The following is a 23,393-nucleotide window of genomic DNA, read 5'->3' as shown; positions in this document are numbered from 1 at the left end:
TAGAAACTAACAGAAGATGATAGGAGAACAAATACAGACTTCTGTAAAACCTAGAAAAAGTAGCTTTTTAAAAGTAATTTTATTCAGGAGTTAAGTGGGTTTTCTTGCAAAATTTATAGGGTTTTGGCTGTAAAATCTAATAGTCAGGTGGAAATGGAACACTCCGAGATCAATTTTGTGAATATGACTTCAAAAACATAATAGAAAATGGCTAAAAAATAATCAGATTCTGGGAGGGAAGGGGAAAATACATTAAAAAGCGACGCAATAAAAGGACAGTAAGTGTTTGGACATAGGAAATCCAGGTTGAATATTTCACCTGTCTAGAATCAAACAAAGTCTGCGCCAGACATCAATGAGCTTTTAAAAAACTATTAGTATTTTTCAGTTGAGAAGTACCCACAATCTTTCTTCAGTGGAGGATATACTGAAACAAATACTTTCTAAATAGGATGATTAAATTAGATTTAATATATTCAAAGTTTAAACTAGATTTTCCTTTAAAATAAAAATCAAGTAAATTGACCTCTGAAATAGCTACGCTTACTACAGACCATTAAAATCAAATCAAATGAGTCTTTTAAAGTTACATGTTGTTGCTGAAGTTTTTCAAACATCAATCAACTGAAGTGATACAAACAAATGTCTAAACACCTGCAATTAGATGTTATTACAGTGAAGAAATAACACAGATGAACTAAAAAAGAACATACTTGCTTCACATTTAAGTAATTTTATGTAAATGAAGACTTTAATTCAAAGTAAAATAAAAACAATAAGGGATTAAAAAGCAGAATAAGGTTTGTTCCCTTCTAATTTATGACTAACAATAGTACAGAGCAGTTTCTAAAATTGTATAATGTACTGTCATAGTGTTGTCTCCTACAGCAAAAAGGCATCATTTTGTTTTAGGGGCAAGTGTCTTGCAGTACATTTGGCAATAAGATAGGTTAAAAAAAAAAAAGGCAAACAAAACCCCCATGAGTCCTCACAAGTATACAATTCGTAATTGTTCAGGGCAGCAAGTTTGTGTTGTGCCTTGTAAATTTGCCTGAAACTAATGCGTTTAAAAATCAAAATCCATTTTGGTGGAGGAAAGTCTTGAACAATCCCTTTATCAAGCTCCTAGTGGAATACTTGTTACAGAGCATGGAGCAGATCTTTGGCAAATTATGTAACCACTTAGATGGGTTTTCCAGGTTAAACAATCTCCAGATTTCAGAAAGCTGCACTAAGTTACGCACAATTCCTTGCTAAAACGGCACAACAGGAACTGTATCTATAATGAAAAACTGACTTTTTTCAGTACTAGCTTTTGTTCATAGACTCCCCCTCTACTTCTTGCATTTCAAAAATCACCCACTATCTAATATAGCTAGTCTTTATTTAACGTAAGATTAATTATAAAAGTATCGAAGAAGTCAAATGCTTATTTCTTAATGAGATATGAAATTCTCTTATTAAAAAGGTTATATTTTTCTTACTTCCCAAAAAAGCACCATGTTCACACTAACCTTTTAACTAACAGGAACAGATGGGTCTAACTGGATACAGGCGTGACAGAGCACTGTGGCAGAGCAAAAGAACATGTTGATTCTCATACCTCTGGCAGATGGGAACCAGTCAAAATTAGTTTTAAACTAAAAATATTTTGCTACTTCTCGGTAAAAAAGAAAAAAAACACTTGAAACAATATGCTATTTTATACATGCCATCAGAGATCAGAAAACAGCAGCTTTCAAAAAGTTGGTACCATACATTAAAACCAATTACATAGGCTTACCGTATGTCACTTTTAAGCCTGTGGATAAATTACAAATTCCTGAAAACAGTAACTTATAATGGAAGTGCTGACACAACCTTAACTACAGCAGCAAATGCGCTGCTTTTATGAAGTTGTTATGGCAACTAGAACGATCTCGTTGGGAGAGAAAGAGTAAGAGTGCGCGTAAGCAAAACTTAAAAATCTTTGACACCCCCCCCCCCAACTCTTCTAAAATTTGTGGTCACAGTGTTATCACTCCTTACTTTTACAACAAAAAATTTAACCACAAAACTTCCCTTTAACACAGGTGAGGGGAGAGTGTAAATGATGCATGCACATATCAATAGTCTACAAAAATAGAGTCAGTTGAAAGATATCTGGACAGCATCTGCTGAGCACATATTCATCAGGTATCACAAGTTAACCAACCACAATTATGCAGAACTGTTCAATCTTCGATACAGTTTCATAATTTGTTACCAATCTGAATAGTTTAGCAACAGCACCCTGCTATAATTTGACTAAATGAACAGCACACTCACAAATACTGATCCATTAATTAAAACATCATTAAAAATATAACCGAAGCTCATATATTTGTGGAACAGTCATTACTTATCCTTCCTAATACTGTGTTAGACAAAAGCAGAAATCTTTGGGTGTTTCCAATATTAAAATAATGGCAAAAAAACCATAGCAAAGCAGTTACATTTTAATACACAAAAATGCACAAAGTATAGTTGATAAAACATATTAATTAAAACCTGTGCCAGCACACTAGTTACCTTTCTCAAAAAAACATTTTATAGTTTAATTGCAAGTATTATTCTAGGAAAATTTCACTGAATAAAATTTCCAACAAAATGTTAGTAGCAACCAACAGTCCTAGAAATAATGTTAAATAATCATTATTATACATTTTTATTGAAGCATTCTGTCCAAATACATCTACTAGCAACACTTCCACTAGAAAAGTAGAAAACAAATTATTTGTCTGTCTTCTCAAAGGATTTCATATTAAAGCCACTTTGTCTCAAGTCTAAACTTGACTGCCATAACTAAAATCTAGGAAACACAAAAGCCCTCAGATGTCTGACATGATAAGAGTTGTGCTAAGTTCTTATACTCCCTCATTTCCTAGGTAACAAAACCTCCTTTTCTTCTAAGCTATCTCAATCCATTTCTCTTCTGAGTTTGTTGTTCTAAACCAGTTTTCAGACTACAGGGAAGACCCACTTTATGAGGAATAGTCTCATTTTAAGAAATGCAAAAGCATCTATTTTCACTGAGAGCTAGCAGATATTCCTGTTAAATTCACAATAATTTTAAGATTTAAGGTTGTCATGTTTTTAAATAAAAAATTACTCCGTGTTAATTATCTGATTGATCGCAAAATTTTAAAACTTTGAAGACCATTTTTGTTTATATAGACATTTATTGATTTTTTTTTTAAAGAAACATAAAATGTATTCTATATTGATCACTGAAAATTACAGTTTTGCAGATGAATTTAATTTAGCTGGAAGATAATCTCATATTCCACTGACAAAACAGTATTATTTCATCTGCAATAACAAGTAATTATGGATATGAGGTCACAACAAACCACCCCCCTCCCTCCCCCCCCCCCCCCCCCAAAAAAAAAGTGAAAAAAGAATAAGCCTGAAGAGTAAGTAGGAAAATAATTTTGTTCACAAAAGCAAGAACTACTTGCAGGCAACAAAAGAAGCGGCAATAATGATGACATTTTCTTCAGAACATTAGCTCTTCAGCAACTTAAAAATTCTGATAAATACACTGCTTTTCTCTGAAAAGCAACCACTACAGTTATCAGCTCACTTAAAACACGTAATTCCACAGATCTATAAAAGCTGAATGACAACATTCAGAAAAAAGGTAAAAATGGGATTTCCATGTGCATAGCTGTTTGTTAGATAAATACTAGATAAAATTCTCAGAAAGGAAAATGCTTTGAAGTGTTCTCTAACACTATGTCTTCTTTTAATTTTTTTTCAAATTTATTTGCAGTACTAACATTAGTGGTTACCACACACATTTATAATTTGTAGAAACATTTCATTGCAGTATGGCTTTACTGATCACTCAGTTTTATTAGAAAAATGTTTTTCCTGATATATTTGACAAATTATTTTCATACAGTAGGGGTAACACTTGGCCTTTCAGACTTGCAGAATCCACAATTACTAATCATGAGTGGAGTAACACAGACAGTCATACGTGGTTTAATACTATTCGCAAAGCTATCAGCTTTGATACTGTAAATATCAAATCTTGCTGAGATTGCAATGAAATTTCAGTGAGCTTTCAACTCAAATGCTCACGCACTTAGAATGTAAAACATTTTTAAAGAAAGCTGACTTCTGTGCTCACTTCTTGTGGAACTTTTAAAAAGCAATCTTCTTAAAACAGGTAAGTGCATTATTCACCTTGGATCTGATTTTCAGGTGCAGAGTTTCAATATATTGTTAACCAAAGCTACGTAGTAGTTATTTTGAGGTTTCTGGCTGTAACGTGTACATGCATTGACACCACTCAAAAAACAGAGGGAACTGAAACAGAAGTCTATCCAAGAAGTACAGGACTTTTTCCTCACTACAAATTAACTTTTCTGTTATCAGAAATTATTGCAGAGAACAACATGTCTGTGAACCAAATGAAACAAAGCAGAGGGATGTAGCCAGTCCCCTGTGATTCCTTACTCCTGGTTTAGAGGTATGAGAACTTCATGTCAACTGATGTTATTTACGGATGTGGAATCCCTCATCCCACCATTCTGTGAGTGCAAGATAACCAAGCTCTGCAAGGATTAATCACATACTACAGTGCTGACTGTAGACATCCAGTTACAAGACAGACTATAGGCCCTATGAAGTTTATAGTTGTGCATGCTTGAAGCTTTTGCTACTTCAGACATACCAGCAACATTCTCCACTGGAGATGTTATTTATCTCCTTTAGTTATGCAGCTTATACATATAGCTTATTCCTGTTGTAGCTTGACCAAACAGGAAAGATTTTTAGAACACCATGCTAAAAATACAATTCCTCTTCTTTGTGCTATATTCAAGGTTGAAACTTTTAACCAGCTTCGTCTTCAAAGTTTGAATTCTTAACACCAATCATCTCCTTATCTTAGACTCAAGTTGCACACCAAGATGTCAAGATCACTGCCATCCCCTAAACTTCAACATGCTGCTTTGTCCAAGTTTACCCTCATCTTCAGGCTTGAGGCAGCAGAATATTTTTGATATTAGCATACAAATAGCTCAGCTTACCTAGCTCTGAAGAGGGGGAAAAAAAAAGTGGGGTTTATACGTATATATTTATGCGTGCACTCCCACACAAACGTGTATTAAAAAAGGCTCGATTATTTTTGCACTTCAGGACTTCTGTTGGGGATAATCACAGAGCAGATATTTGAGTGCCCTGTTTTGGGATTTGCAAGGGGAAGCAGACTGGGGCTAGTGTTTGTCTCCTGAAAGATTATCTGAGAATACAAACTGCATAAAATTATCTTATTGCTACACACAGAAAGATTGTGCCTTGTCAGATTCCAATTACATGGAAGGGTTTCATAAGAATCAGCACCTTTATGAAATATACTAATAAATTTAGGACACTTTCAGTTCAGGTTAGGCTACCAACTCCAGATATGCATTGTATGCTTGAGGACAGAAATCATGAGACAGAAAGTGTTATTATTATTTCAGGAAGTATGCCTCCTTCCAGTACTTTCAGCATGGACTTTACATCATGTACCCATTGTATCCTTGACAACTCAACTCCTTATCTAAAGAGACAAGATTGACAACTTAGATTTAAAGTTACAGCCATCATATGCTACTAGGCTTGCATTTGGTCTGAAGCTAGATAGGATGCAAGCTAGAGGCCAAAGGTATTCCAAAAGTTATTTGATGTGATGTAAGGGCACAACTGTGCTCATCGATATTGACTGGATAAACCAAAAAAGCTTTATCCAGATGCTCTCCATCATTTCATAACAAGGAAGATGAAGATAACTTTGCTGTTTCAATGAAACAAGACCAGGACAAATTATAAGAGAGGTTCTTCATACTTATAGTAAAGAAGCACAAACCTGTAAAAGTAGCCCCTTCTCCCACAATCTTTTTGGTGTGGTTCATGTTTCACCCCAGTTCTAAAGTAAATAGACTAGTTTCTTTCTCTCATAATTTTATCTCTTCTTCACCTTCAATGTACAGAAGGCAAAAAAGGAAATAAATTGATTATAAACATTTTCTTGTCAATAAATTAAAAAGAAATGTTACAGTAAATAAGGTTCCAAGGGGAAAAAAAATGAAACTATATTCTAAGGAAAAGTTCCAAATGTTGCATTGTTTTCCCCACAATCAGCATATGTTGCCCCTAACGACATCGGTACAGTGTATGAAGATTTTACCCATCATATTTTAGGACAGATTTCTGAAGGGCTTATGCTACATTAAAGTCAGTTTTTCAATATATATTATTTCCTACATATTAACCTCAAGAGATCAGTTAATTAAATCAATTTAAATTTCTAAATTAATTAGAAATGGATTTGTGAGTCAGAAAGCCTTTGTTTGATACAAAGTGTGCAATGAATTTGAACATCATACACGGAGTCCTTTGAAAAAACATTTTTTTAAAACATTAAGGTTTCTTTTTGCAGGGTGAAAAAAGAAAAAGAAAAAAAAAAAGAAAAGGACAAAACCCCCATGAATGTGTAAGCTTAATCCACACATTAAGTTATAAATGAAAAACCACAAGACTACAGCCACGTTCCCCAAATAAAAGGCTACATGAAGCAAAACACAAACCACGATTTTTAAAGCAAATCTTTTAGAACATCTTTTTGATAAAAAGCTAGCTATGAATAGACTTTAACCTGAATGGAGTTTTTAACCCTGTACATGACATCTACCATGTCAAAACAACTCTGGTCCATTTTACCTGATCATATCCCAAAACAGCAGTTTTCTTCCTGGATTTGTTTCTTGATGACAAGCTGTTCAAACACAGAGCACCTATCAAACCTAGTATTATCATTTGCTGCTTTTTTCTTCTAGTAGACACTGCTGTCCATCAAAGAAATAATTAATGGGTTTATTATGTATGAAAGCGTCATCCTGTCAGTTCAGTGACTGGTTTGAATAGCTCATATCTGCTACTCATTGATGCCACGCGTGCTCACTGTCCTGAGAGATGACAAAACACGACACCCTTTGGGATTTTTTTTTGCCTCTGTTCTAAAGCAGCATTTCACATCTGTGTCTGACAGAAGCATAAGGAGCTGCGAGAGGCAGACCTTCATCATCCTTCACAGAACAATGCTGCATGGGTTAAAAGTTAAGACCTGATGTCTACTGATCCTGCATATTTCCTACAAAAATCTAAAATGTGGAGGCTACCAAAATGTGTAGGGAAATAACTTTTGAGCGTTGGAATAGCTACAGAAAACAGATGGGATTTACTGGATACTAAATCTTTAAATGTTTTTTTTAAATGGGTGCTGAACACTTGAGTTAACCGGGGTCAGTGCATTTGCCTTTTTTTTTTCTTTTTTTTTCTTTTTTTTTTTTTCCTTTTTTTGTAGGTGGGGAGGGATGGGGAAGATGCAAAGTTCACAGGTTCTTTTCTGTTACCTGATTAGGGCAGAACAAACAAAAATGCTGAATGTGGAAGAAATCAGATATTGGAGATACCTGGAAATAAACTGGAAACAACCAATACCACAAGATGAAGCAGCACTGAACAACAAGATGCTGTGGAAAAAGAAATCACAAGACGAGAGTGCACAATGCATTTCAAATAGAAAAAAGCTTCCTATCTGCTAAGTGAGTCTCAGCATATTCTGACAGAGCACAGTTAAAGCTTCAATCAAGTATCTCCTAGGTAAGTTTTTATTTCATATACTGCTTTAATTGTTTATCAAATCAATATATACCTTAATGTAGGGACAATAACTCAATGAATTTAAATTTCTTTATACTGATACTGAAGTTTAAATCCTTCTATGACAAATATTTGATGTTCCTAGATTTCCTATACTGCTCAAATAACAGCTCTCTTTTGATATTAAGGTTATTCAAAGGAAAACTATTAAATGCCTTCTATCTTAGCTTGTACTAGAGTGAAATATTTCCTAAGATTTAAAACCTTCAAAATATTTTAATACATATTTCCATGCATGGCTGTTTAAGAAAAAAGAAATTAATAAAAAGCCATGCTTCTGTTAATATTACCAAAAAACATTTACTGTACTTCATTACCTATTTAATGTGGCAAAGCAAACAACATTTTGCACCACAGCTTTAAATGTAAAAGGATACCTTTTATTATAGGATAATGAATCTTTGTTTATATAAAAGGATATTAAATAAAGCTACAAGTGTTGATTAGTTATTTATGAAAGGTAAAATACAGCATAGTAAGGAAACAGCACCATATTAATACACCCCAAGGTACTGTGTACAGAGTTTCAATAAGACGACTGGACATCAGTGCTCCAGTAAAACTATAAAAAAGAAGGTGCAGGTCACCTCAGTTATTTCACTCATTTGGAGCATCTACTACATAAGCCACATAGACATGAATTCTACACGGAAATAACATGCAACACATTTTAGAATGAGATTCTAACATCTAATAGGGCTTGAAAAATAAACACAGTATCTATTAGTCAAAAAACTACACTTACAAGTCATGGAGAAAAGTACCTGTGCTCACACACACACAAAAAAACCCACACCCCTTGAAACTGAAAAAGCATAAATAGTCGTATACCATTTAACATGCCATTTTATCACATTGGTCAATTTTGTATGTAATATTAGCTTTGAAAACCTACACCTGTGCTCCTACTGTCTTTTTCTGGTTTCACACCATTTTTTCTACTTACTAAGACATAATACTTCTTTTTCCAGCATTGTTTTAAATCTTTCCTCTACTTCTCTCTGTATCACTTCCCTCATTTCTATTTAGCACATCTTTCTTATTTAATGTATCCATCAATCCTTTTCCTGATTTTTTTTCATGTTTTGCTAACTTTCTAAAATAATCTCTCTTTTGCCTGATGCTTGCTAGACTAAGACTAGCATTTGCCATTCACAAACACCTCTTTTGAACCCTTCACTTATGCACTAAGGGTTTATGAATTCTACAAAGTGCTAGAAGACTAAACTTACTTGCCAAAGACTGATAGAATACCATGAGACTAAAAACAAGAAGTTGATACTATGCTGAGCCTTGTGTTGTATCAAGAGTCAACAACAGACTCCCCCCAAAATAGAATTCCTACCAGGAAAGATATGTGAAACAACTTCTGTAGGAGAGCGGTCATCTCATGCATATTACTGTAGAACACTTTATATATTTGAAATTCCTCCTACAAGATCCCACTCTTGTATGCCATGATAGGGGAGAAAAAAAAAAAATGTTTTGTATTCTCTAAACATTCACACTTAAGTCTTCTGCTTAATACAACAGGCAAAGAAGTTTCCATTATTCTAACCTTTATCCACTTTCCCATTTGCTGTATTTGATGAGAACTTGATGGGAATTTTTGCTAGTGCACCTATCACTCAGGCATTTTGGTGCTGACAGGTTCCAGCATTCTCTACATTTCTGCAATTTCTGTCTTTTTCTTTTATAAGTAGCTCCAACTGCTCTCTTCACAACTGCTCGATCAAACATATCTCAATCTTTTTTTCCTATGCCTCACTTCACATATTACATCAATGCAGTAAGAATTCCTCCTGCCTCCTCACTGTTCCTGAACAACACACACTGATACTTTGTCTCTCATCTAACATACCAGGAAAAAAATCATCAGTTAAGAAATAGGTTCTGCACAATCCAAAACAAAACAATATGGCTATAAGTTTCAATGGCACAAGTTCAAGATTTCCATAACTTGAACTGTCAAAGCCTGCTACAACTCAGTAACACTTGCAACAAGCAGCAGATGTAATACAGCTTTTGTCAGCTGATTTCAGAAGACAGCTTTCTATCTGTTGAATCTGGTTCAGAGTTGGAAGTAAAAGAGAGAAAAATAAGAACTGTAATTCAAGTTTTGATTCTCCTGTTACTGCTCTCACACTGGAAAAGTTTTCTCACCTTGGACACTGTGTGTGAGTTTTTTGCCTCCTCTTTTGTAAAAAGTATTGTTTATCATGGCTTAAAAAAAAAAAAAAACAAAAAAAACCCCACCCAAAAATCCAAACATAACAGCTAGCCAACATGCCTATTTAAGAGAAATCATGTTATTATTCAATAAAGCAGAGTTGCAGTTACAACTTTTTAAGCTCTCTGTTGAAAATATGAGAAGGCTAAGAACAAGTGGAAAGCTTGCTTGTAGGAAGGAGAATTGGATACAACTAACGTTTTTTAAAAGACTGGATACAGCTATATAATATTTTTAAAAGGAAAGGTAGATCTTTTTTTTTTCTGATGTATTCATTACTAATTTTTAAGTCATCGAGATAAACATTATTTTTAAGTGCATTATTCCTCTCACTTATCTTTAAAGAATTCAGATGCATTAACAAAAGTGAACAGTTCATTATCAAGTTCCAAAACCTAAACCTCTGTGCAACCATAAATAAATATATCACAGAATGTTTTCCAAAATGTGTAATTATGTAAAATCACCTCACCTGAAAGCAGTGAGTCGATATTTATTTTCCACCTTTATCATAATCAGTTGTTCAAGGATCACTAGGCATCTGACAAGGATATCTTTTCATTTCCTCTCTGTATTCAGTTGCTCGTCTATGTGAAATGAGTAAACCACATCACAAAATAACTACAGTTAATTGCCTGAAGAGAGTACATCTGCTCAGCAAAACAGCACACATGGCACATACAAATGGGCCCCCCTTCCCACCTAATTCAGCAGGTGACAAACATTAAAGTGGTGTAGCATGGTTTAATGAGCCTTTTAGAAACTATGCGAATGAGACACAGACCAAAAGTCCAAACTGCCTCTTCTGGGCAGTTGTCAGCTAAGAGAAATCAACTAGTAGCAGCACAGCCTTATAGGTATACATATTCCTAAACTGTTGGCCTATCTTCTGCATTCACTTCCACACCTACTCAAGACTATTATGTTACAGGTAAAACGTGAGATGCTTTTACATTTCCACCTTTTTATTAAGAGATATAACTTACATAACCTAATAGAAAGCAAGGAGTGACATCCAAAACTTCTGCTCTTACAGTTAAATCACTGGCCCAATATGTCCTTTTCACCTTGAATTACAGATGAACACAAAATTCACCATGGCCATTTGCATCTCTCTCAAGCCCCTTCATTAAATAACCCCCACCTCCGAGAGTTATTGTAATGAGAAAAAAGGCACTAAAACACTTCAGGACCACTTGCACTGTAAATACATGCAGGTAATATTATGCAGTATTTCCAACCACATGTAAAGAGACATCTTCCAGAAAGCCAAGTTGACCAATGTTAGTTATGTTCATATCCTTTTGTCGTGGAATAAACAGGCAGAGCCAGGTCAGGCAAAACCAGTTTATTCCTACAGGAGAGAATGCACAGCAACAGATGTTCAGCCCTCTATCAATACGAACTCTGACTTAGAACAAAAGCACGAGGGCTTATATACATTTATGGCAGATATAAACTGCTTTGTGAAGGGGCCTGATGTCATAACAGCATCTGCATAGAAGGAAGCTTTGTTACAGCAGATGTAACCGTGTGCTCCTGGTAACTCAAAACCTGCAGCCCTCAACTTAGGTCTGTTCACCTCACCCCTCTCTTTTGCTTGTGATGCTGCTGGTCCTTGACCAACATTTAGGACCAGCAAGGCCTGCCTCCACACTTTAAATTGTGATTAACCAAATCCTGTATCAGCTTTTCCATTCTTTTTTTCCAGGACTGATGTCAGGTAAATGTAGGCCCATGTGCTTAACTCATTCCATTTGATAGTATTTTTTCAGTATTCAGGAAAGACATTCTTTGTTTGTCTTCAATATTCCTGCAATTATGAGACATTCAAAATACCAATTTGTACAGTCTGCCCCACTGAGCGGTATTGATGCTTTACAAGGAATTCAACTTGCTACCCCCCTACTATATACCAAACAGTGATAAGTCAGCAAGCTTGCTGAAAAGACTAAAATTACAGAAAAGTGAATCCTTTACAGGACCTCAATACCTTCCAATAGTTTTGAACTGACACCATCTCAAACTTTAAATATTAATTTATTGATTCTGCAGACTACAAACAGGGAAGAAAGAAACACATCACTTGGGAAAGGTCACACCAGATCAAATCAGAGGCTCCATATAGCCCCAAATTCTGCACAACAGTGCCCAACAGTGTAAGTCTAGGGAAGCCTGAGAAATGGCACACACAGAGGAATGCTTCCTCAGAAATATTCTGCCAGCCTCTAGCTATTTGTAGTTCAGGGATTTCTTGAGGCAGAGATGATGTCTTATTTATAAGATAACCTTCAAAGTATTTTTCCAGCTGTGTTTTGAACCTGCACAAAACTTAAGCTTCCACAAGACCCTGTGACAAACTTCCATATTTAATTATAAGTTACATCAAAAAATACCTTCTTTTTTTGAATTTGCTGCCAGCCAGCTTCACTCAGTGCTCCCTAATTCTTGCACTAGAAGAGACAATAATAATTTTCTATTCAACATATCTATCCCTCTGTGACTTTACAGACAGCAACACCACACCATTCTCAGTCACCTGTCTTTGAGGCTGAAGACCTCTATTCTACTCTACTCATACCATCCTCAGCCATGCCTCATATGTAAATTCTTCCACACTGTTAGTCATCCTGCTGCCCTTTGCTGTACCTTTTTTCAGTACTACTGTTCCCTTGTGGAGCCTCTGGGATGCAAATTGGAAAAAGTTACATGATATGCCTATGTCACTGATTTACACAGTGACACTATGATGTGTTTTCTGATATGTTCTCTGTTCTTTTACTAATTTCTAGGGTTCATTTGCTTTCAACTAGTGAGTAGTAACAATCACCTCAGATGTCTTTAAATGTGATGGGGACTGCTTCCCACACACACACCATGTACATCACTTAATCTTCATCTGCACTGAGTTTAATCTGTCATTTGTGTGTTTTTTCTGTAACTCTTTGCAGTCCTCAGGCTGTACAGAATTAGAGGGGAATTAAGATGCACACTTTTAACAGTGACGGTAACAGCACATCGGATCAATCCAAGAGCCCAGTGGGACAACCTTCCAAGAGCTCTGGCGGCTTCTCTGTCACTGAAATTGTTTAAATCAAGACTGACAATAGCTTTTGACAGTAGCTATACTAAGAGACATGCCCAAATTCAACCAATAACTAGTTCATAACTTTCTTTGTATGACTGCTCACGTTATCCAGAAAAGTTCACACAATCACAAACGGTTTCTTTTGCTTTGTAATCTATGAATTTTACTGTCTGTGCTGATGTTAGCCTTCCACGTACAATTACCTACTAGAGAGAACCTGGTCCACAGTCCTTCAAGTCAGTAGGGGATTTAAGTTAGGAAAAGAAACATCAGCAAGTTTCACTTCCTCAAATTTGCCCCAAACCTTACTGAAACAGATTTTTTACTACGTTTGCTATTTCACATGTTTTGCAAGTTAAAAAAGGAACAAACTGTAATTCAAAGATGTTTGTTGGTAGTATTTTACCTCTAACGTCTAAAAGCAAATAATGGCAAATATTGTGTCACCTAACTATTAAAATTATATATGTTTTAAAAAGTGTTGCAAGGAGATGAGGAAATGGAACCATTTCTAAGTTTAGCAGTGCCAAGCTGTCAGAACTCAGATACAGAAAAACAGACTCTGGAAAAAGTCATTTTCCTAAACACCTATACATACTCTTGTTAAAAGGCTGTTCAAGAACTCTTTTACCTATTGTAATGTAAATTAGATAAATCATCCCTAATGCCATTATGTGGACGTCATCTCTTCCTGACTGATATCGTAGGCGTACACTATCACTCACCAAAATATACCTTATCCATGTCATAGTCTCCCTGGATTAATCTACTGTGCTTTCCTTTCACGATTAAATGAATTCTAGTCACACGAAATTACATTTTCAGTGTAGTTGTTCAATGCCTCAATTTTAAAAATGCATTACAGCAGCTTTTTATTTATCATACAGTATAGCTTGCTCAGTGAGTTATTTTTGTAACAGAACAAACTTATTTCACTAGTCTTTTTTGAATTAAATAATTTCAATTTACAACCAGTCTGGGAGATTGACAAACTTCAGGAATGTAGCTCAGATTATTTTATTCTAGATACTCAGAAAAAACCATTGTCTACAGCATCTGCCACCACCATAAACTATTTGCAATTGTGAGGTAAAAATTATTATATCTCTCTGCAGCTTTTTTAAATTAAAAAACGTCCTCCAGGGTTTCTTTATTCATGCTAAAATTTAGACCATAAATACTCTTTCCCTCTACTGAGCAAGTTTGTAAACACATATCTTTAATTCATACTTCAATTTTGCTTCCCAAAGGGGCTCCACTGTTCACTTCCTCAGTTTCCTATAATCACTGCAGCAGTAGAATATGGTAGTATGTTAAAATACTTTATAGTAGAAAGGTTTGCAAAAAGACAACCCCCAAGAACTATCATAGGACTCTACTATTAATAAATGAACAGCCAAAGGAAAATTGTTACAGTTCAGATGAACAGATACAGATAAACTATTTTGAAGTACACGCACCGAATTCAAATAGTCATTATGGGGCTTTTTGTTGTTGGTTTTACTTTTTTAACACAAAGATAACATGACCAAATCAAACACTTTGGAGACTTTAAAATGCTTTGTCTCTAGTTAAATATTACTTTACACAGAGATATTTATAAAGATCAATTTTCTCTGACAAGCTAAAGTGTGCTTGTAAATTACAGGTATGAGATCTGATGCTTTCAGATTACATTTCTACGAGTTAATTTAGTCATCTCATACTTGTAGGCAATTTTCCTCTAAGTGACTAGATTGTTCTCAGAGATTTCTACTCCTCCTTTTTTCTTTCCCTCCTCCTCTTTTTTCATATTCAAATACAACTGGGAGAAATAAAGTTGTCTGTGGGATAGAAAGAGGATATATAAAAATAAGAGTAAGCAAACACTTAATAAGGCATTATGAAATGAACAACAGAAAAAAGGTAAAAGAAGGGGCAGACAGAATCATGTGGAGTTACAGAATATAAATTTAAAGCAAGAGAGACTGTAGTCTCTTATTTGAATTAGAAAATTTACTTGCTGTCAATATTCTAACTGCAAATGTATGTTAAAATAAATCAGAAGTAGGCATCTGGATTTAATCCAATTTAATCCAATACACATGCATGCTACCACCGAAAAAGGAGCTCTTGCTTCTTCCCTTACTACTACAAACACCAATCCTAGTATTTCCCCCATTCCCTAAGATCTTTTCCTTCTCAACAGCTGTTCCATTTCATGTTCCTGCCAACTCTTTTGCACCATTCATGCAGTCAAATCAGGCAACTAGATCTATAGCTAGCGATGGACCAAATCCATAATATCACAGAAGTGTCTTTCAAACTCATTTCTTCAGAACAGTGTAGGTGATCTTAATTTATTACCAAGAGCAGAAGCAAAATATAAAGCAACTTCAAATTCATTACATTTTTATTGATAAGAACTCTACAGCTGCGTAACAAACAGAATAACAAAACCAAACACTCCGTAAAAGCAAGAGAAGCAGAGACATGCAAGAAGCAAAACACAGACATCACTAGGTTCCTCCTAGGAATGTACAAAAGGAAGAGAAAAATCGAAAAAAAATTATAGCTGCTTCATCAAAATTCACGTTTTACTAGTGACTGACATGACAACTAAAGCAATTAATAATTACTTATACAACTACTTAGAGATGAAAAATGTCATCAAATGAAGCCAATTCACAAACGTGACTCGTAACAGCTACAGACTTTTTCTCTGGTATTTAATGCGTGGGAGCAGGGGAAGCTCATACAAGTCCACTTCTTGCAGTTGGAACAAGCAGTGTTAGCCAGCCAGCCCATTTTTGGGCAAATGAAAGTATTTTGTTACTTGGGATAAAAGTTAGTTTCTCCACTTACACAGAAGTTATTTTTTGCACCGACTCCCATCTGAAGTGACAGGTGACACGATACAACGAAAGGGAACATGCAAACACCTTCCACTCTCACTGTTGTGCCAGTGGCACCATGTCCCTTTCAAACACAGATTAAATAAAACCACTAGTAAGTGCTGGATACAATTCCTTGTCAGTTTTTGTCCTAGGGGTAATGTAGTCCTCTAAAGGGCACTGGAAAGGTACAGCAAATATTATGTTTTTCTTAAAAGGAAAAGCATGCTTTTCAATATAAGAAGGTAAAAGGAAAGTGCACAAAAATTAACCCTGTCCAAGACAGAGGAGAGAGTAAGAGATGGAGAGAGAATGAATGCTCCAGGCCTTAAGAAAGACTTCCGGAATAATTAACCAGTACCTACAACTTGCTCCCTGCGTAAAACAGAAGGTGACAAGGAGCAAGGTTTATTGGTTTTTCAGGAGACAGATCAAGTTACTAGTCTCTGAAGTAACATGCAGAGACCTGTGACAGTTAGCAATGCTGAAGGTCCCAGACTATAAGGACTTTCTCAAAGGATCCTATTTGCATTTTAGATTTTTTTTTTTTCCAAGTTAATGGATGACTTCCCCCAAAATGAAGCGTAGAATGATGTAGAAAACCTGGATAATGAACAAAGGACAGTAATGACGTCTTTAGCCTGACCTAATATTATTGGGTTGGGTAAGCTGTCTCAATTCCCAGTCTTTTTCAAACTAATTGCTCCCCCCAACCCCTGGGCCCACAGACATTGTGACAAAGCCCTGTGCAGACAGCAAGATAGTCAGGTGAGATGTAGTTACTGGCTTTCAGAATGAGTCTGTCTTCCAATCAGTCACATAGGGTAGCAACATGCATTAAGAGATACATCTACATGAGAAATTCAAAACATCCTTTTTGAATGTTCTTTGCCTTTGAAGGCTGTTTGCTGCTTCAGCTAAGCATAACTTCTGACTTGCTAGTGTCACTCTTTATTTCTTTGTCTAAGGATTTCAGTCAAGAAGTGGGTTAGCCCAAAGCAAATCTTATGTTATAAAAGCCAATCAACATTTGTCATCTGTCATACTGAACTCTTATCTTCTAACAACTTCAGAAACATAAAGTACACCTAGAGGAAAAAAAAATAATAGAGACTCCATCAGTAAAGAAGCCAGGACAAAAGTGCTGTTTTCCATTATAACCACTTTGGTACACTTTGTCGGGCATCAGAAAGGTGACAATGAAGACTGCACACAGAGTATCTTTTCCTGAAAGAGTACAAATTGTATAGACTTTCTCTCTGGCACTATTACTCTTGCACGCCTAGCACTTCATTTACTCAGAAAAATCTAACCCAGTTTACCTCCTATTACCACCAAACTGACAATTTTAAATACTTAGCTTTCCAATACCTCCATTCTGCCAGCACTTTCCCAGGAGAAAATTAACCAAGTGTGTTGAATGAAAATTTCTTTGCTATAAATATCTGCAAATATGGCCTCTAGCCTTTATGACACCAAAATTTTATGACACAAAAATCAGTAGAATGATATCATCCTATTAAAGCACTCCCATCTTGAATTAGTTCTTCCACCTTGCCCCCTTACATTTTGTAGCTAGCTGATACACACTTTTCAGTGACACATTTTCTGCATGTTGAAGCACACACACATATTCAAGAAAAAAATACCACATTATCACAGGCTGTTTTCAATCAAAAGCTTAAAAAGAAATAGAGAGGGTATGATCAGTTTCACAATCCAAATTATCTGCAGCAGATTCAGAAATACCACGCTTTATAAACTGAGATGATGAGTGTGTACTGTCAAAGGAAGGTCATCTGATTCACATTCCAGTAAAGGTTGAAAATGAGTCAGAACCAAAGAAAACGTAATTCCTCCCCACTCATACACCATTCTGTCCCTCAAACATGCTTTTTTATTAAGAGTTTCTAGTTCACAATTTTACACATGCAGAGGGTTTAGCTTGCAAGAAAGGACAACAGGACAGAAGAATTCCCTTGATGGTGGAATAGTTAATACAACTCTTGTTTTGAAACAAAGACTTTGGCAAGGCTCAATATGCCTTTGACATTCTTCAAGAAAATTACCCAAATCTAGACAAAAAAATAAGCCTTTTGGTTTTAAGCGCTCAGAAGAGCCATCTTCCTATACAACAGCCAGAAATGCCAAAGATGCCACTCCCAGGACAGCTGAGAGTGAACAACAGGCAAGAGAACACAAAACAGATGGAGCCAACATGTGATTTCAACAGGTGCAAAAATATGGGGCCATGGAAGGCTCAAGAGAAAGCATAGACTAGAAGTTGGATGTAGGAACTGGGAACTCTTGAGCAACAGGATGAGATCAGGGAAAGAACAATGGCAGAATTAATAGGTGTGACTCAGAAAGCATTAAAGGGAGAAAAGGACTAGGAGAGCCCAAGCCATCAGTAGCAAATGTGAAGAGGAGTTTCAGGACCACAAATGGGATAAGATGAAAAGAGGAGCTGCAACTGAGATTAAGGAAGAAATAGGCACTCTGTGTCCTTTAGAGCACTTCACAGCCCTTCTTTCACTCCAAAACCAATGTTTAGAAACAGCACTGCTCCCTGCAAACAAATTTCTGAGAATCGTGCTAGAAGAATAGGTCTGTCAGTCTCTTTTGATGGTAGTTTACATGCAGTCTGATTGCAACGCTGCTTTGGAGCATCCATCAATGAACAAGGAAAAGTTCTTATCACAGTTTTGTTTGTAAACTGATGTTAGGAATAAGTTTATCCTTACGAGAAACAGAACAGTAAATGAAGTCTGGCTTCTGCAATTAAACCAATCTTCTACATCTAATACTCTCATCATCCTTACCACAAAGAGAAAAATCTGGTTTTATAGAATTTTATAAAATTTCCGTTTTTTATTTCTTGCTCTAATGTAGGCTGCTGAGAGATGGAACAAAAGTATTACAATTAATACCCCTCCAAATCAATCAACATCTTTTAATATTACCATAGAAGTAATATCTACTAACATCGTTATTGGAAAAGAATCAATACTTTAATGGGCAAGCAAAAGAAAGTCCCTGCTCTAAAAAACTTACAGTCTAACTCAGGTGATTTAACAGTGGTTCAGAATCAGAAGTGTAAAAAGGAAACCAAAAGAAAAGATTAAAATCAATCAAAAGTAATATATGGCAACAAAGAAAATCACAAAGTTCATGGAGTAAAAGGAAAATTCAAAGGAAGGGGGAAAGGCAGAAAATAAGTAAAAATAAGTAAAAAATAGGAGAAAGGGAACAGGAATGTAGTGGCAATAACATACTAAATTTTGAAAATGAAGACTGGAATACTAAATGTACTGTCTGAGTACAAGAGTCAGAGTAATTCATTTTTGGTTAGGGGATTTCACTGGCAGGAAAGTCGGAGATGATGATGTGGCAGAAGCCGTGATAACGAACATGAGGCCTAGTCAGAACTGGTTTTAAGGGCAGTATAAAAACAAAGGAAACGGTTAAACAAGAGAAACAGTGAATCGGGTGAGTAGACATTTTTATCTAACTCTTAAGCCGACAAATTCAAGTAATGAACATGACAACAGCAAGACAGGAATAAGGACATATTGCTCCACATTTAAACTTGCTGATTTGTGATTTCATAACCAAAACATACTTAAACACAATTCAGCAGAAATACCTCAGTATATAGTAGCAGTAAAAGATTAAGGCCCAAGATTAGAGAAGGATATTGGTCAGACAGCTTTTTAAATCCAGAAATCTGGAACTTAAAGAAATGAGTACAATCAAGGTATGAAAAATTAAAAGAATGGGAAAAAGCTTAGCACACTGATTTTAATGGGAACAAAATTTAACCCCTCTAGTCTGTGAATCTTACTCTATTCAATTCTAAATCATAAAGCATACAAATCTCTCTGAAACATTGACACCTTTCAGTTTATTCTTTTATTACTTACCATTAGTTTTACAGTACTATCACTGACACATATATGGTCACATAGTTGTAAGATATCAGACTGCTAAAATTAAAATAAGAAATGTTCTTCTACATTTATATGCATTCAAGTCATGTAATCACATTATACTTCTATACTTCAGTCATACAGTTTTAGTTACATTTTAAATAAAACTTATGAGGAAAAAAAGGCACAGATATGAAAGCATATATAATGAGCACAGATTACCTATTACAGGAAAATACATTTATCAAGAAAATGTAATTAATACTTAAAATCTGGCACTTCCTATTTTTAGTTCAGACCAAAAAAAAAAAAAAAAAAAGGACAGCTTGCCTGATTAGAACAAAAAAGATGAATTTCTGTAATGTTAGGAACAGTTCAGGAAGAAGCACTGAGCAGATGGAGAACCAGCTTCCACTGATGCCAAGTCCTGTGATTTTACTGCAAATCTTTATTGTCAAAGGGTTTTTTCATGTTTGTTTGGGAAAGTTACTTTGGCTAGGGAGGAGGGAGGGAGAGGGGGAGAGGCTGCATTTCAGATACCTACAGGTATGTCAAAGAGCAGTATCTCAGGTCTATCAAGAAGTCGAAAGTTGCATACTGCCCAGGGCATAACTGCCACAACTAAAACCTTTGGAAATGAGACCACGTGGATAAGGAGCCTCCACAGCTGGAAAATGGCATATACCACAGGACTATCAAAAAGGAAGGAAAAGTTCTGATATGCTGGAATGGGGCTAGAAGGAGAGGCAGGAGAGGAGAGCATGCCAGGGAACCTCAGAGAACATTTATGGAATGAGGTAGCAGAAAAGGAGAACGTGAGGAAAGATGCAAGTAAAGCACATGCCCTTAACTGTTTATTTCAGCACATATACTAGGAATCTTCAAGTGACCTATTACTAATCCTTAGTTGCAACAGTATAATCTTCTTTCAAGACCAGTAACCTGGTACTAATATCTTAAAGCTGTTGATAAGTAATAAGAAGTAACCAATACCTCTATGTTCTACACAGAGCTCATGTCACTTGGTGAAGACCAAGGACATTAAGTTTTCCATCTGTTGAATTTCTGACCAAGTAAGATGCACTAGTTGAAAACACATCTGTTCCACACGCAGTCATAAAGACATGCAAAAAAGAATTAAAAATTACTTTTCACTATTTTTCACACAGAGCAATAATGCTTTCGGACCTGATGAACATCAATTCTTCATTAGTCTAGATATCTCAATGGTACAAGAAACAGAGATGCAGAAACAGAGTTCTATAGAGACAAAGGGACACATATAATTTCACAAAACAGACATACAAAACAAAAAGTAGTAGAAGTTGGCAATCAAATACCACTGGAAAGAGGGAACCCTGATATATACAGTAATCCAAATCAACAATGGGTTAGGCAGTTCTGTAAAGAAAACTGATTTTCAGCTATTCTCTACAATTTTAAAACTCAAAGGATTCTTTTTTAGCATCCAAACCACGCCCCACCATTGCCATTCTTTTTGTTTGAGCAGAATTAGCATTGAAAATAAGAACACTCATTTACTCTTCACCCTACTTTTTTTTTTCCAAATCTCTGTTAGTATATACTTTAGAAGAGTTGAAGAAAAACCTATTTTTAACACGAGCCTTGCTCCACAAGTTTATCTGTTCAGCTTTTCCAAGGCAGACAATGGTCTTCTGTATACTGCTAATTCTAATGTACGTATCAACGATGAAAATGACAAAAATGCAGCAATATATTGCAGCTGACACATCAAAATTAAACAGAGAGGCCCAAAACCAAGAGGTTAAAACCCCAAAACAACAGGGTTTTAGGGAACAGAAAGTAACTGCTACCTCACAAGTCCTATACTTACTGTTCATTACTATTATGCTCCAGTGACTGCTCTTTTGATTTTTACTCCACTTTTCCTATTGTATTCAAGTGCTAGGTACCTACAGAAATTATATGTATTCTTACAATATCAAAACCATTCTGTCAGTTTTGTTTGAACTACGCAGCATTTCTCTTTCTTACCCTTTAAGGCCATCAGAATTATTCGGCCATGGCCAAAAAACCAAACAGGAAAAACTTCATGTCCAAAATTATATTTTTTCATCTTGATAATCATCACATCCTGCAACTCAGCACGCTGTTATTGAGGCATGTACTTTGGCAGCTTTTGGCTACTGTACTGGTAATGCCTACCATGTTTAAAGGAAAGTGGTCAGGTCCCTAGATACATTTTCATCAGCTCTGTAATGAGATTTTAAAAGCATATTTTTAAACCAAAAGCATCTATTCACAGCCAAAAACCTAAGGACTTAAATCTATTTTGGGACACTTAACCCTCATCAATCAAAAAAATGAGGACAGCTCTTCAAACATGGCAAGATTCTTCTAGCAAAGTAAAGTTATCCTATCACTTCCACTTCTCTTGCTCTTTACGCTTCAACAGCGTTTTTACTAAATTGATTTAAGACATATTCCCCGAAGGCTTCACAATGGACTTGTAGTTTACATCAGCCAGACATGAGAAGCAATACAGAAAAGTTTGCTCTGCTATATTCAAGGTTAATTAAAAAAATATTATAAAATGCTAAAGTAAGGAAAGAAACAGACTTAAAAACTAAAGTTATCACCCTACTTTACACACAAATATAATAAGCCCTAACAAAGCAGCTCTGTCAGGGTAGTGACATCAGCTGTTATCAAAGCCACCTGGCAGTTCTTACTTAAGACTATTTTCAGCTGCTTTTTTAACTATTCAGTCTGAAATTTTCCATGTCAATTGTCTGCTTCAGGTAGTTTTTCCTCACCCACCCCTCACCACCTTTTAAAAAAAGGTCAGAGAATGGCTGGAACATTTTTCTACTGTGAAACGACCTGGGGAAAAAAGCCCTTGTAAGCTCTTTCTTTGAAAAACTGTAACCAGTTTCCTGCCCTGAATCAGTAACTTGAAATCAGGCTGGACAATATTTTCATATAAGATACACTCTGCTCATTTTGTGAAAAATCTGACCTGATTTAGCCAAGCTACAACCTTCTAGAAATCAGAGTTTGTACATACTTTTTGGCAAGTTCTGCTAGAGCTTAACAACCAATCACCACATAGTCCATCCTCAGTGACCTTCTGTGTATCATCTCAATGTGCAAGGCAACTGAATTAAGTTTTCTCTAACCTCTGGTTATGAGTGAAGAGCCAAATTTTCACTCTAAGAGATGTCTGCATTTAACAGGCATTAGGTACAACACTGAACAAAAAGTGTGATCTTGCATATTTCTGCAACCTCACCTATTCCGATACCCCTACCATAGTTGAAAACAGTGGCCTGTCGTTTCATACTGTTGGGTAACTGAGTAGGATTTAGGGTATACCAACAGATCGCATGGAGGGAAGATGGAGAAAACAGCCTGTACTGGAGAGTAGAACTGGAAGCTCGAAAGAATTAACTGGGATTGACCAGACAAGGAAAGAAACTAAAATGAACATAAGAAGAAGATGTGGTAGCGGATGAGAGAAAAATTAAGCCAAATGAGCAGTCCCAGGCAGAACA

The 23,393-nt window shown here is 35.8% G+C and overlaps 2 protein-coding genes across 2 annotated transcripts in view; one reads left to right on the top strand and one right to left on the bottom strand.

The window, feature by feature from the left end:
* AVEN (apoptosis and caspase activation inhibitor) overlaps positions 1-23,393 on the bottom strand; it is a 102,668-nt gene that overhangs the window by 51,635 nt on the left and 27,640 nt on the right. The gene's annotated exons all lie outside the window — the stretch shown is intronic.
* The window catches only part of CHRM5 (cholinergic receptor muscarinic 5), a 55,204-nt gene continuing 38,673 nt past the window's right edge, over positions 6,863-23,393 (top strand). The window contains exon 1 of the mRNA XM_052782460.1: positions 6,863-7,677. The gene's annotated coding sequence lies outside the window, so the exon portion shown is untranslated. The remainder of the gene's footprint in view (positions 7,678-23,393) is intronic.

Source organism: Harpia harpyja, chromosome 3, assembly GCF_026419915.1.
Source record: "Harpia harpyja isolate bHarHar1 chromosome 3, bHarHar1 primary haplotype, whole genome shotgun sequence".
Taxonomy (NCBI): domain Eukaryota; kingdom Metazoa; phylum Chordata; class Aves; order Accipitriformes; family Accipitridae; genus Harpia; species Harpia harpyja.
This window is presented reverse-complemented; position numbering and strand designations above follow the sequence as displayed.